This window comes from Haliaeetus leucocephalus, unplaced genomic scaffold, assembly GCF_000737465.1.
Source record: "Haliaeetus leucocephalus isolate CR32 unplaced genomic scaffold, Haliaeetus_leucocephalus-4.0 Scaffold506, whole genome shotgun sequence".
In the NCBI taxonomy this organism is placed as follows: domain Eukaryota; kingdom Metazoa; phylum Chordata; class Aves; order Accipitriformes; family Accipitridae; genus Haliaeetus; species Haliaeetus leucocephalus.
In genome coordinates, this window is record NW_010972942.1 from 6,006,026 (window position 1) to 6,019,209 (window position 13,184).

Consider the following 13,184-nt stretch of genomic DNA (forward strand, 5'->3'; position numbering starts at 1 on the left):
GGATGACACACTCTTCAGTAGGGAAAATGCTTTCACACCCAACTGCTTTATTCCAGCTTTAAGACTTTAAACCCTTGCCTGGTAAAATAGAAAAAGGGGGAGGTTATCACTGGTTTTGCCTATTCTACTACACTTACTAAGGTGAACAGTTGCTTAATATCAAATGGCGGATGGCATCTGTAGAGATTTAGGAAGCATTTGGAGTTTCTCTTTATTAGCAAGATTCACTGATACCTTTGAATCCTGTGGCATAAATCCACACCAGTTGTAACTGAAAGATGTTTGCTGTTATAACTGAAGTTCTGTTCTGGGTTTGCCTTCCAGAGTCTGCACAGGCATTTTGCATTTAAGCGTGTCTGTAATAGTTTAATAGTTTGAGGCAGAAAATAAGCACTTGGCTACTCCATTCAAATGGCAAATTAAGGGCATAGACATACTCACTGCTGTGTGACTGTGTCCACAGGTGTGTTCCTGGGTGCCCCAGAGGTCCCATCCTTAAGTCTGCCTCTGGATCACATTCTAACTGTGCTTTTGAGATCTGGTGAGTACTGTCACTCTCGCATAGCCAGGTGGAAAGAAATGTGTTGCATGGATAGTGGAGCATAGCAGTGTCTCCAGTTTTGTCTTGACACCGAGGGGATGAGGAACGTGTGCTGCAAAGGACCCTGCATCACCCTGCAGGCTGCAGGAGGAGCAACTGTGGGCTCTGCTTCAGGGCCAATTCTGGTATGACACAGTGAAACAGGGGGAGAACCAGTAAGCAGAGTCAGAAGAAAAAAAGTAAACTTGAAGGTAACTGTAGTCACTGAAATTGCATTGTGGCCTCTAAACTCAGGTCTATTCCTGTAAATAAACTGTTCAGATTTTCTGAGCTGCTGTGCATCTGCAGCTCCCTCTGTCAGTGGAAATAGGAATGTCCAGGTTGTCAGGATAAGGCCAAACTTGAAAAATGTAAATTTTTTTTTTTTAATTCTTAAAGGCAGAAAAACAATTTTAAATTCCTGACAATCTGTACCATTAACACTAGATGGCAGTGAGTGATAACATTTTTGAATAAGTAAATTGGGCCTAAATGCATAGTTTTAAGTGAAGAGGAACAGCAGTACACTTACAGCAGAAGCGAAGTAGTCAGCATTCATAGTTTTGAGCCTTTCAAGCCTCTTTAAACAGAACTCTGAGACACTTATACACAGCAGCCTCTCAGCTTTTCTGAGCATGTAACTTACCATTTGAGAAATATTTTTCTTCCCCCCCCCTCAGGCTTCGCTTCTTTCATTCATTTAGCAGCTGTCATTATGGTGGAAAATATGGATGACCGTATCCACCCTTACCCCATAGACATCCAAAGCTGACCCTAACACCATTGCATAGTTTGCCTGCATGGTTTTGTTTTATTTTCTTTTCTGTGACATAGCCTTAGCAGGTTCACAGCCTGTTAAAATTCTTAGAAATTGCTCTTCCACAAATTAGTGTGACTGGACAGCTTGGACATCCAGTGTGGGTCTAAATCCAGTATTGGCTCATGATTAAGAAGCCAGTCCACATCATCGTATATAGAAGTGATTTTGACAATGCAGATGCTTCTGACAAACTCCACACTGTGTCATAAAACCATTTATAAAGGTAAATACATCTAAGGAGTTAAGGAAAAAATGCCGCATATAGATGGTTTACTCAGTAGTCTGTACACAAATATGTAGTTGAATAGATATTAGGATTTATTGATACATTGTTTTAGGTAGTTGCTCCTGAGTTTCATATGCATTCTCAGGCTACCATGGCCATCAGGACACACTGACAGAGAACTGGTCACTTCCATTGTGGCGACAGTAGGACTATACAAATCAAGGGTAGAAGAAAAGAAAAGTTTATGGTGGTTGGCATAGAGAGAGCACCTGTTAATTCAGCCATCCTTGGGTGCCTGCAGAGCAGGACCTTTCATGGTGCTACGCAGAACCAAAATTGGCCAGTTCCTGGAAGAAAACACAGAAGTCTAAAAAAGGTGTTTCCTGCAGTTTAAGGTAAAGATGCAAAGTTAGGACCTGGCCTTCCAGCTTAGTGAGAGAACAGTTCTCAGCAGATACAGAAATAACAGTGGATAGAAAACAGTTAAACCACCCACATGTTAATTAATATGGAAAGAAAACGCAATTTTGATCAACAGCTTTTATATGGAAAGACAGATAGAAGGTATTTTATAATTAGCTAATATTACAACATTGAATTAGTTACTTAACTTTCTATGGAAATCATCAGGCTAAAATTATTTAATTGCCATGTGATAGAAATATCTAGTAGAGTCTTAAGTACAAAAGTACAGAGCTTAAGAAACGTAATACAAGTAGTATCAATTGGAATACAACTCACAGTAGTGTTTGAAGAGAATTGTGTAGGCCGAGGTGAAGTTACTGGGCCATTTCAGCAACCTCTAGAAGCAGTCCTGTTAGTTGTGTCCATGTATGTTAACTCAAAGTGTCATCATGGGAATTTCTAAAATTCACACATGGGAATTAACATGGATAAATTCATCTGAAATTGATTCTTTCGCTGTGAATATAGTATCTGCAAACTCTGATGGGTGTAATCTCTACCCAGTCTTCTTCACCCACTTCCCTTTAATCTGCATGGAAATACCACCTGCTCTTCATTCAGGGTGTGGACAGTTCTGTAGCATACATGGTCATCCTTTCTCTCTCTCAGGAGTGTATATCGAATATTTCTGATAGTGAGGGTAAATATTCCAGCTATTTCCTGCTGCTCAGGCAGCACTGGCAATGTTTTCTCCTCAAAGCGAATGCCAGCGTGAGTCAGGCAATGGCACCATCTCCATCCACCAAAACCAGGGCATCCCCAAGAGTTCTTGCTGGGAGGTTTGATTTGTGCCTCACCTGTGTGACACACTGGAAGGTCACAGTTCGGGACAAGAAATGCTTGCAATTACTGTATGATTTGGCAGTCTGAAACAAGCTGGCAATCCTTGGCTGAAACTAAATGTCCAGATGCCTGGGCTTTCTAGTGAATGCATCAGACTCTTGCTGAGAAGGACTGACTAGCAAAGTACTTTGCCCAAGTGAATTAAAATCAGCTGGAGCAATAACATGCATCCTTATGAGAAAACCTGAAGTGCCCAAACTTGACGTGGACTAGAGTGAGACTATTTTAGGGCTGGAAACCCCAGTAGGTAGGAAATAACTTGCTTCAAGCTGTCCAGTGTGTATGTTTGTGTTCTTTATATGATCTTATGCTGCTGGAACAAAGACAGAGCCACTCTGTAAGTAAGCCTCCATCATTTTTTGACTCACATTTTGTCTCCAGAGAAACAGCTTTGCATTCCTTTTACTCTGTTGTATAATACCATTTTCTTACTGTAACATACTGAAGATGTGGCTTTGTAAAACATTTCACACCAAAATGTCATCCTTTCAGATCTCCAGACAGTACCTGCTATGTGAAAAATTGGATTCTAGAGGATAGGTAGAGGAGAATCATCCCACTGAAGTCAGCCAGGAAGGATTTTAAAACCTTGGGAGCTACATGTATTGAGGAAGAAGAGAAATCTGAATGAACAAAGTGGTGGTCCTCCTAACTGCTTAGGTTTTTGTTTTGTAAGATGAAATGCCCATAACCAGAGTGTGTAGCGAGAGAAAGAAAAGGAGGTGAGGAAGCATCCCTAATCCATATTGGAGGACCCAAGAGGAGAAAGCAGAGCCAGATTTTCCTTTAGGTTAAATGTCCTTTCACCCCACCATGTCAGTGTAAGGAATCACTTAGGCTGCAACACAGCATGCATCTTTTCACTGACTGTCCGATAGAAAGGGGTCCCACTGTGGGCAGGAATTGGGCCCATGTTACCAGTGATGAATGGAGAAAACATAGGAGTGTAGGAAACCTCTCCCTGGAGTTACGGACAGCAGCAGAGTTTTTTGAGCTTTCCTTTTGAAATGACTGAGAAGCTATGAAGGATGGCACAGGATTTGAGAAAATCTCAAAGGTGACTGCAGTCTAAAATCAATCAGCAGCAGGAAACTGGGGATTGCGAAAAACAGAAAGTTCAAACAAGCCAGTAACTTGGAGAAAAAAGAAGGAAGAGAAACAGGGAGTAACAGTGACATTAGTTTGATCACACTAAAAAGGACTGAAAGCCCCAAGACACCACTGGCCCAGTCTGAGTACAACGGGGAGCGTCTTGCTGGGATGAAGAAGAACCAAAGAACTATTTGCTCTAGTCAAAACCCAGCATTGTTACAGTTCAGCACAGGCTCATTTCTCACATTTACTAAGACACATGGGATGTGGTTCACTTAGAGAAGAAAAAGATAAAATGTGAGAATGCTGTTCCTTCATCCTGCTATTGGCCCAAAGCTGTTTTGGTTACCACCGTGGTCAGCCTCTACCAAAAGCAGAGCAGTAATAAACTGCATCCATTGCTCTCCAGCACAGGAATTTGTAATACAGTTGCTAATTTTGCTATGAAATTTAACTTTTAGTGCAGAAAGAGAAAAGTACTGAGGTTTGCCTGTAGCCTCGACAGTCTGCAAGGGCATTTTATGTACTGTGAGGCCTCACTTTGTTTATTGTCAAGTTAAGGACTGTGCTAGTGGTTTTGTCTGGTGTCTGGCCAGGAGGTGGCTTTGTCTGGCCTTGCCCACAAGGGCATCAGCATTTCTAAAATGCTCTTGGACCAAATGGATACCTAAAAGCAAATTTGTCCTCAGAGCAATACTGCTCTGTTCAGCAGAGGCAACACCTTGGCTTGATGGAGTTGCAGAAGGCTTGGATCCTTGCTCTGACACTGCGCAAGCATACAGCTTTTAAGAAGTTGCCTCTCTGTTTCATGCAGACAGAAAGCGGACTAGTTCGCTGTCTGGAGGAAGCAGAGGCAACTTCTTTGAGCTAAACAAAAATGTAGGCTACTGTATGCATGTGTTCATATCTGACCATCTGACTGTAATAATACGCCACACACATATAATAAAATAGTCTTTATTTTTACCTACATATATACATATTACATATATTTTATTTAGTATATGTATCATATGTACAATATATGGCCACAAATATTATATATAAAAAATCGATGGCAAGTGTTCTATACTTGTGAGAGTGGCAATCAGTGCCCGGGGTGATGGTGTGCCCCCCATCCCCAGGTAGACTAGTCAGTGGGCAGAGGGGCCCCTCTCCCCGAAGTTGTGTGGGACTGGCTGGAGTCTGGCACTCAAAGGGCCCACCTGGGAGAGGAGCCTCCTCTTGTTGGATTTTAGCCAGGCTGCTGTCAATATGCAGCAAAAGAAAACGTGACGCCGCTTGAATCTCAGACGGCTCTAGTGAGTTTGCAGGGTGCTCTGAGCATGCGTACCCCATTTGGTTTTGAGAAGACCGAGGATTAGCGTTTCAAATCCATATCTGGTCTAAGTTTGGGCATCAACTATTTCTCCCTTAAGAAAGCTAGCTGATAGTCCTGTAAAATGCGTACTGCTTTGTGAACAAGTTTCACACACAAAAGAAAAGCTAGGGAATTCTGCATTACTGCAGCCTTGAACTTCAACCCAACAAACTTTAATAATTAATAGAGTTGGATTGATTTCATTTCATTACAACTTGTTCCCTTGCTAGTTACAGTAAGACTCTCTTTCTAAGCATGTAAAAACTCCTGTTATTTTATGTTTCTTCATTAATACATAAAACTAGCCAAAAGATTTCACTACTCTCTTCATTCCTTCATCTGACTCAAATAAATGATATTTCGCTTTGAAAAGGTCTCTGTTATTCTGCAACATAAGCAGATAAGTACTGGGGGATGTAAAATACATGCTACAATTGCGTCAGACGAAACAGAGACAGATGACCACAATCAGAAGCCTGCGCCTTCAGCCTCCTGCCCACCAGACAGGCGGGGTGTTGTGGAAGGACTGAGGGTGATCCAAAAGTCAGGCTGCTACAAGCAAGGAAAAACAGCTGGGGAAGTGACAGCGTGTGTTTCCTACTAAAACTTGTTACAGAAAGGCAAGGCAGAAATATGCACTGCTAAACACTATTAAAGGATCTTAGAAAGTGAAGGTGACTGCCAGAGCACACCTCTGCTGCCTTCAAGCCACAGCATCAGCCGTGGCCTGAAGTTGGGAACCCTCCCGTGACCTGGTGGTTCCCGGTGTCTGTTCCTCCCTTAGACCAAACCCAGTTATCGCTTTCCCATCTGCCTTTGCAGCAGCTGAGGTGGATCTGTGATGGCTTCTCTGCCTGAGATGAGTTGTATGATGGTTGTCACCGCAGGGAGAGGTCAGACACAGGGTGGCACAAGGGGTGCCACCCCTCAGTACCCCTTCCTGGCCAGGGCACACCTGAGGCTTCCCCTGAGGTGCACAATCTGGGTTTCTCCGGAAAGCATGAGCAACTGAACACGCACTGTTAAAATAACTATTTTCTTAACTGTTTAAACTATAGACATGGACAAAGAGGCTAAGAAAGATCAGTGTGGAGTACTGAGTGCAAGATGAGGAGGAGGACGTCCAAATATAAAGCGTATCTGACCCAACCTGGGGGCTGTATGCAATTATGGCCTAACTTAAAAGGAGAGGAGACAACGTGAAAGGTGCTGTAGAGAAGCTAGCTTAGAGGGCACTTGTGATCTCCGGGTTTGGGACAATAAAGTTGTCAGTGCTATAAAGCTTCTTAAGTTTGACTGGTGAAAGAAAAGGCAAGGGGTGCTGGGGCAATTAAGGATGAAGCCGATAGTCCACAACAAGGACTGTGAGTCACCAGGGAGCTTTGTTTGTTTTCCAGCAGAGTCATAAAAGCATCATCCACTTATCTGAATAAACACAACAATGCACAAATTATTCCTGAGGAACTTATAAAACATGTATTAATGACTCTAGAGATAAACAATAGAATCTTAGCTCCAGCATGTGTATTTTCTGATGTGAAAGTCTGCTTTTTAATGCCTACAGTCCTACTTTACAAAATAGCCTTTAAATAAAGACCAAATGGTTGGTAAATAGCTTACTCTTGAATTATGAAATCAAGTAATAGTACATTTCTAGGCCTGTGGATTTCTTTCCTCTTAGGCTTTAGAAATAGTTGAAATGTCTACCTAGAGAGAAATAAGAGAGGCTGAAGAAAATAAAAATAAACATCACTTAAGCTTGGATATTTTGTTTGTTTTATAGTGTATCTAAATAGTTGGGGTCATGAAAGGTGAAATGCTTCAGTAAGACGAAAGCAGAATTAAAGCAGGGTTGGTCATTCTTAGGTTCGGCACCCGCAATCCTTTTGTGTCATCCCAACTCTTGGTTTGCCCTAATGTATGCATTTAAATGGTGCTGCATTAGACAACAGCAAATTAAAAAGTGGAATGGTCTTCCTGGCCCCAGCGATAAATCCACTATTAATTTCCATGAGATCTCAGTTTCTCTCAGGTGATCGTTCCTTCGGGAATCTCACCTGTGGGTGGTAATCCTTGTTCAGTCGCACTGAATGCCACACCTGGGCGGCGATGGGACTGGAGCCCTCAGCCAGCCCAGGCAACCTGCTCCCAGCCCTGTCCCGTGCTCTCCAGGTCCAGCTCTTCACCTGCGCCCCCACAGTGGGACACATTGCTGCTCTGCTGTTTCACTCAAATGGCAAGAGAGAGCCTTAGGGTAGTTTATTTCAGGTACTCCTTTTTTTAGCTATTAGGGGTGATTTTTACAGTGAGTCTTCCCTACTTTTCTGCCACCGTTACCCTTCACATTGCCTAGGAGTTTAGAAAATGCTTGAAGGGCCTACTGACTGCAGGTGACAATCCTGGTCCCTGCCTGGGGACACACACGGGTGGTTGCACCTTAGTTCAGGTATGGTATTCCCAGCCTGATAAAACTTTGGAAATGCCTGAGAGGTTCATGCAAACCTTCCAGCAAATTGTGCCGGATTTCAAAGCATGTGTGGGATGTCTGAACACATCCAGAGGAGAACTGCCAGCAACATTTTGCCCTGTGTTACACAGTCCCCCAACAAGCACATTCTTAGATGAAGGAGCAGCAAACCTGTACTTCTTTCAAAGTGTGAGTAGACTGTATGGTCCCTTGCTGTTCAAAATACAGCAAGTTTCTGTTTACTGCCAGGACCTCCATGCTAGCACAGCACTTGTTTCTCGGTTTCTATCAGCAAGCTCATTTTCCCAGGGAAGCAAGATAGAAGGCATCCTCGTCGTGGCAGCATTAGTGTTGTCATTAGTGGCATCCATCTTATGTCAGCAGCCTGCTATCCATAATTTAAGTTGGTTGGGCTCCTTCTGGGGGCAGCTGGGTGATTTTCTCACTTTTTGTCAGCGGTAACATGGCACAAGCTATTCCCAGGGCACCGGTGGCGGCACGTGGGCATTGCTGTTCTCCCTGAGCGCTTCCCTGGTGCGCAGCACCAGTGAGCAGGTGGTCCAGCCTGGAGAGAAGACATGGGGCTGTGAAGCACAACTGGTGCTGCAGAGTGGACCCCCTCGACTTCCCTGGCTCTGTTTGTGGGGTGCGCTGGGCAGAGCAGCAGCAAGGAAAACCGAACAACAGGTGCTGCAGCATGAGTTATATATTCCAGGACAAAAATAACCTCCAAAAGCGATATTGGACCTAATCCGCTGGGAAACTTCTAACCTGCTGCAGAAGCTGAACTTTTACCAACTGTTTGGCTTTCGCTGGTTCAGTGGCCTGTGCTCTTCCTGCAATACACCCTTGGGATGTCTATAAGGAGAAGAATACGCATTACTGTGGTATTGTTATCACAATAAGAAGATTTTTCAAGATCACCTTCTACAGCAGAACCAGCAAAGCAAAGCAAAGCAGTGACTGGCAAGAAACGAGTAGCAGGTGGCACGAGTACTGTAACGTGTGTGGTCTTTCCCAAATTGAAGCCATATGATGTTTCCTGAGAGGCTTTCGGAGTTGCAGAGCCTTGTGCATGCCCTTTCTGTAATGTCACGTGTTGGTACCCGGCAGCATTGGTAGCACAGCTCACAGCCACGGGAGTGGAGGGACGGTGTAGCCGCCCTGAAACCTGCCAGTGATTCTTCTTCCCCCCCTCTCATATTTTGCTGTTTGGCTAATTCTTAACTGCATAGAAGCAACAGTGTTGTAACGACCATGGCAGCAAGTCCCACAGATCATTGAAAGCAAAGGAAAGGTCCATTTTTACTTCAGAGAGCCTGAAGTCAGCTTCCAGGTGTGGTTCGATGTAGACAGCAAGTTGAAGACAATTCAGGCATAGTCAATACAATGGGTAGACTAAAGGAAAGCAAGTCCCGATCGAGAAGGACGGAAGCACAGAAAACAGTAGCCTGTTCTTCATAGCTCCTAAGTTAATTCAATTGTCAGTGCAGACTAAGATTCGCCTTCGTTTCTTTCTCTGTTATTCTGACCCTGGCCAAGGCTCCAGGCTGCCAGAAGGTCTCCTGTCTCTGCACGGAGCAGTGACACCCAACACAGAGCCTTGCTGTGCTCACGGGGAGCTTCAGATGTTAACGTTCACCCGCAGAAGGTTGAAGCAGGCTCTGGGGAAGCCAATTTACCCTTCCCATGGGCGTAGCAGGGCAGGGTAAGCAGCCAGCTGATCGTGGATGCCGAGTTAGTGACTGGACTGTCAGCCCTCCTCCCACCCCTCCTGCATCAGCCCATAACACGCCAGAAGATCTTCGCTAAGTGTAGAAACCAACCCTTAAGAAATTGCGTTCTCTTTTGTAAATTTATCCTAACCACAGATTTGGCTGCTGAGGTGGTGCCTGACTGGACAAAACCTAAGCTGTCCATACCCAGGTCCCCCACCCACACCATTTTGGTGTGGCAATCTCCAGGGGCGGTTAAAACCAACTTGAATATTTCTCTGTCGCCATGGCTCAGAACCATGGCTATTTATGATTTCCTAGCAGTGACAGTCTTTTTGTTTACTATTTTTCTCCTTTTCCCATTAATAAATAAGTTTGCTCTCTTTATATAAGGATTTCACCAAATACAATAGAAACCCCCCCTACTACAACCAATGTAAGACAACACCACTGACCCTGGGATGCTCTTCTCCCCATCTCAATATTCAGTAGAAACGTAAATTGGATATCTGCTAGAGAAGACAGTAGGAATAGGCTCTTACTTCCTAGTGCAAAAAATAAAAGTCTGAGTTTCAGTTAACCAGGATACATATATTGTGTGCTTAATTATAACAACTGACAAGTTAGCAGCCTGAAAGATGTTTCTGGATAGCAGTCACCATTCTTACGGGTTTTTTCTATAAAAAAAAGTAAAATCATGCTTAATGACTTATAGCTTTCCATTTCTTTACCACCCAGGAAGCCAAGACAGCTTTGTAGGCACTACTACATGGCATCTTCATGAGGCCACTGCTTTTAACTGCTTGATAAAATCAAAGAAACATCAGCACATGCTCATTGGATTTTAAAATATTTTTTTACAGAAAGAGTTTTTTCCTCAGAAAACACTGATTCATCAAAATATAAATCACTCACAAGAAAATCAGCATTTCAAAAACATTGGTAAATTGTGAAAACATCCTATTTTTTATTTGTTTGAAGTCAGAAGGGGGTAACTTAGGTTTAATTGATTTTCATTTTGAAATTTGAGGGTTTTGTAAAAAAAGAAGAGAAGATAAATACTGAAAATATATCATAATGATTGAAATTAGGTATCAGAATTAAATATAACACAGTTTTGGTCATAAAGTTTTTAACCATCAGCTTCATGGGTTTAATTTTGGATTGAGATTTTTAATTTGTTGTCTTAATCTGCCCTGTGAAATATGTTTTTAAAACCTGCAACGTGTCACAGGGAGGTATGTCGTGCCCACCCAGCTCTAGCTGCGGACTTTCTGGGTGCTCCCAAGCTGTCCAGTGTGGGTGTGGGTGACTGCTTCTCGGAGCCCTGGAGCTGAAAACCCGAATGTCACTGTTTGGGTCCACAGGGCAGAGCTGTGCTTGCCTCTCTGGACAGCCTGGGGAAGGTGGAGTGGCTCAGTTTGTACTCTCCTGCTCAAACAAATGAGCGAGGACCCGAAGATAGGACACAAGCCCCGCTCTCCAGAGCGCTGCCTTAAAAGCCTTTGCTCCTCCAGCCAATGCTTTAGTATGATTGTATCAGGGAAACCAGATAGAGAAAATTCTGTTTTGTTTTTCCTGCCAGCTCTCAGTTAACCTCCGAGCCCTTTGGATTAGAAATATAGTGAAGATGTGTGCCTTGTACGTTGTTTGCTGACTTCCAAGTTGCTCTGTAATGCTCCTTTCTGGGAAAGCAAGCAGTGAGGACTGACTTTAGGGGAATCTCAGTTTGATGGATGTGGGAGGTTTTCATGTTTGGAAAGAAGTGTTCCAGTTTTCTTCTGATTACTTTTTTGTACACATGCCCAGAGATGTGGCTATGGGCCCACTTAGAGCTAATTAAGAAATACATTTGAGGCTTTGGGTGCTCTTAAGGCAAATTTAACCCCCTTGATCATCCACTACAGAGGCTGTAGCACCAAGAGGCTTGCTAGTCACACACCTTTTTGTAGCAAAGGCAAGGAGGAGCACGGGGGAGAAGGAGCTTTCCCTCTTCGTTACCAGCTCCAAGCCCTGTCCCTGACATGAACATTAGATTCAGAGGAGAGTGCCAGCATTAGCAAATCTGCTGTCAGGAGCCCGTCGGTGGCTCTGCCTTCCTTGCCTCCCTCCAGGGCTTCTCCGGCCGCCCTCGGAGCGATGCTCACTCGCCGCTGGACGTCGGCCCCTCTCTCCCCGCTCCCCCGCCCTGCAGGCAACTGTCCCGAGGTGTGACACCCTGCCCTCCCCGGCCTTCAGCAGAGAGCCTGGGGAGCTATTAAAACGCTGTGATAAATCATCGTTATTAGCCAAGTGACTCATCTTACAGCACTGAGAAGGAATCTCCGATCTCCCGAGTGCTTGGTGTCTCGCACAGAGAGCGCTGGGGTGTTGATGAGCCTTTATGGTATCCTTGTTTTGCATTTCCAACAGCAAAACCCGACCTGCGTTTTGCTCGTGCTGTTTATATACCTAATCAAAGTGAGTCAGGAAACGTGGAAGACAGCACCAGGGCTGCCTGAGAAACATAATATTTGTCAGAGAGCATTAACTCAGCCTCTCTCTTTCAGGGAATGATAGATGAAGTGTGCCTGAAACTCTGTTTAGATTATGTGAAGTAATGCACTGGTGGTTACATTCATCCTAAGCAAATCATTTTCACTCACTTGAGCTGCCTCACAAAATTTTCCAATAACACTTTAAGCAGCCTAAAACAAAATGAAGTCTTCACGGGTCGCTCACGTGGGAGCTCCTCTCGGAGCCCGCTTGCACACAGACAGGTTCAGAGGGCTCAGTACCTAAAACAGAGGCGGACCCCAGGCCAAAGCCTGGATCAGCATCGGGACCAAAGTCTGGGAGGCGCCAGGGCTGGTGCCCACGTCCACTGTGCAGTATTTAAGCTGGTTCGAGCAACGGAGAGACTGGCACCAAAGAAACCACAGCAGCCCTTAATGAAACAGTAGGGTGGCCTTGGCGGAGACTCTGAGAAGCTTCTGTGTCCCCGCAGTGACCCGGGCCAGGGCAGCTGCCTCCTCTCTGCTAGGGAGGGCAGAGGAGGACAACTCTGCTCCTGCTGGGAGCTGCTCCCTCCCTCACCCTGATAGCATCGTCCCCAGGCAAGGGTCGATGTGGGGGCATCTCCTCGATTCGAGGACCACGAAGGCTGTGGCCAGCTCTGCAAGCTCTTGGGAAAGAGGAATAAGCCTACATGAAGAGCCTTTTCTTCCCCAGGTGAGCGCAGCTCAGTAATAGCACAGGGAGCCCGCGCCGGGCCATGCGCCAGCAAAACGGGCGCTGGACTGACCCGAGCCAGCCTTGGGACCTGTTCCTGCTGCTCCACAAAGTGTGAGCGAAAGGGCTGCTCTGACAGAGGAGACTTCAACTTCAGCATATCTCTACTGAAGCCCAGGGAATCTTACTAGAGATAAGTATGGACTTGCTCAATTTAATAATTACACAGGGATATATTTAATCTGCACTCAGTGCCAATTCTAAGCTGAAGTGAACGTATTTGCTTGTTTAATATTTTTTAGGGAGGAGTGCTATAATTTTCAGGGGAGGAATGCAATTAGATGATGCCTAACAATGTTTCTGCTAGCCAGCATATTTTTAAAGAGTTTTGCCTTTATCTTTTTTT